Source organism: Pocillopora damicornis, chromosome 6, assembly GCF_964200805.1.
Source record: "Pocillopora damicornis chromosome 6, jaPocDami1.2, whole genome shotgun sequence".
In the NCBI taxonomy this organism is placed as follows: Eukaryota; Metazoa; Cnidaria; class Anthozoa; order Scleractinia; family Pocilloporidae; genus Pocillopora; species Pocillopora damicornis.
Genome location: NC_142675.1, coordinates 22,254,290 through 22,257,500, shown reverse-complemented (window position 1 = coordinate 22,257,500; position 3,211 = coordinate 22,254,290).

Genomic DNA, 3,211 nt, shown 5'->3' with positions numbered 1-3,211 from the left:
TCCCTATTTTGGGTTACAAGAAAACCAATTAAATAAGGATGAACCAAATAACGCGCACTGATAACAATTGGGACGAGTGAGGTGTGAGATCGCGGAATCAGGACAATTTAATTTCTCACCAGTATAGGCCGAGGAAAGACAATGTCTTGCTTCTCTCCGATTTTTAAATAGACATTATCAATTTCAGTCCATCAAGCCTTTACGAAAAAGTAACAGTAAAGCAAGAAAACAGTAACTTACCCTTCAATTCCTGGTTATTTTGTCACATCGAAGCAAAGTATGCAGCTGTATGTTTAGAAAGTGCTGAACCGTGCCGATCTGCTGCCCTTTGACATCTCCTAAAGTGGATGTCTTTCTCTGCGATTTGCTGAAAATCTGAACTTCTCGTAGAGCCTCTGAAATGCGTTCCATTTCTCGTGGAAGAAGATAAGCCAGTGCATGCGAGTCATACGTGTTGTCGTCTTCACTTTGAATAACAAGCGGTGTTCCACGTGGAGCTTTGATATTGAAATTATGATACCTGGAAAATAAACGCCAATAAATACATGAGTGGGATAAAATAAAATCAAGTGGTCACAATCTATATTAAGACCAATACACATGATTGAATTCAATGGAAGAGAATCATACAAGGTATTTTGCGCGCTATTGATCGATTCGCTGGAGAATCTAGGTCTCAGAACACTACAAATTCGGTCCTACAGCTTTTAGTCAGCAATAATATGTCCTTTACAATTACCCTTTGATTTGAACACCCTGTATAGAAAGTTTGTTTAGGAAATCACTGCAAAATGTGAAAGCACGAGCGGTGTTTCTAAACGAGTTTCACAATTACAGACAAGTCCCTTGTGGTTTTAGACGAAAATTTCACTCTCATCAGTTCGTGTAGTTAAACTCCAACCTTTGTTTCCGGAATGCTGTAAAAGAGACACTTCGGCAAGGCTTTCCACCAATGTGATTTCTTTATTTTCATCTTCATGCCGCTCTTATCGCACATTTCCCGGATACGATACCTGAAGATGTGAGAGCTCAATGAACGAATACCTCTTTGTTTTATGTTTGCCCGAAGGAGAACTAACTCGCTGGATAATCACATTTATGTGTTAGATCCGTGGTTTCCTGAAATTATTTTTTAGTGTGCATTCGCCTTGGCTGAATGAATCTCTCTGATGTCAAGATCGACATTGATTCGAAATTTCATCCAGAGCTCCGATTTAAAAGATTCTTTGTTTGTAGCACTGACCCAGGTCCGTGGCAGATTTGTGCCACAAAGACGACAAAGTGTATCGAGATACTGAATGTGTTCATCCATGCTGTTGGCTTGATCTGAAATTCACAATGTAGGCTTATAAAGTTCCGATAAATAATTGTCCCTTCACTTTAAATTGGCCGGCCACAACGTATGGTTAAAATTTATGGTTTACACGATACTCCGATGGATCTGAACAAAGGAATCCGTCTGGTAGTTTGCACACTAACAGACTTTCAACATTCGTGCACTCGAGCAAAAACCTCGTGCACTCGATTGGAATTTTGACAAATTGGAAGCAAATTTACTCTAGTTTTTTAAAAGATTTTTTTTAGGAATCAAAAAAAATGTTGCATACCTGAAAACCTCAACTAATAGAGGTTATTCCTCGATCGAGCCCTTCGCAACATGGACCTCCACCCGACTTTTCTTCTGAATTTTTCCTTCTCGTCATCGCGACCACCATCAGTTCTTTGCTTGTTGTGTGTAATTGCTTGTCTTCTGTAATTTTGCAAGGTTTCATGGGATATGGGTAGGGAACTAAGTCGCTAGGGCTCGAATAAAGTAATGAGTGAGTTTCCTCGATGTCCCACTACGACATCCATGTTGGTGACGTCATCAAGTATCCAGAAATGGTTATGGCCCGGACTGACAAATGTCGTTTTGAAATTTAAATAGGACTTCCGGTGTTGGTTGCGAATATTAAAGTACGCCATTTACAAATGTATTATTCACAAAAATCCGGTGTAATGATAACGAAAATATAGTAGCAGTTCATTATTTTTTTCATGCAATTACAATTTTAAACGAATGGGAATATATGAAATCATCATTACTGCGAAGATCGCTTTCATATTCACAAATTACAGTTTTGTTTGGCGGAAGTGAACCATGGGAGGGGAGGGTAGAGAGTTTTATACCCTTTTGATTTGTAGATTTGTCGATCGTATTCGTTCGATTGCTTTCTTTCTATGTTTTTTAAGGCTATGTTGAGCTGATGTCCGATTCAGCGTTGAGGACAAGAGATCTACTTGAGATGGATCACGGCCAATCATCAAGCAAGGAAATAGAGAAAAGAAAGGAGGAAGAGAGGTTGATCAAACTTAGAAGTGAACTTGTGAATTATAACTTTCATGCTTGTCCAAGAGTCATGAAAGAATCCTTCAGGGGTTTAGATGCTGACGACATCGACTTGATTCGAATTGCTTTAATTGGGCCTGCAGCTTCTGGGAAAACTAGCTTCGTGGGTAAGTAAACCGTGACTCACGTCACATAAGATGCCAAGGGTTTTCAGAAAATTCTCAAGGGATAAACTCAGTAGTTTTTCCCGCAGGTGAAAAATATGTAATCTGGAAATCCTAGACAAAACATAGAACTCCTACCACAATATTGAAATGGCATGGTGATCTGGTCTTATGCAGAGAATCTCCCCGTTTATATCTAGGTATATCATAGAGGAATGTGATCGGGACGACTAAACCGGGACTACCTGATGTCAAAACTCTTAAACTCTCTCGATATGACTTGTGATTTTCCCCTAGCTCTAACTACCATAGATTTTCCTTCTTAATTAAAGAAACGTTTTCGAATTTACTGGTGTATCAAGATTTTAAGTAGTAAGTAGTAACCTTCTAGCTTAAAAGTTTTGCTATTCTCACCTCTTCCATGGAGGGGGATGCATTCAGAGTTGCAAAGAGAGGCTACATTTTAATAATTTCTGGAAGGAATGATCACAGGTCCCTTCTCATTTTTTTTTTTTGATTCAAGAATTCGACCAGGAGAAGAAATCACGAGGCATTATCACGAGACATTGTACTAGAAGGTAAATATTTTATTTATCGCACCAAGCTGAATAAGACTTCTCTATCCTTTAAATCCTTTTTCGAAAGAATTAAGAGTACGTTTCAAATAGAACGTTTTAAAGCCAGAAAGAATTAAGAGTACGTTTCAAATAGAACGTTT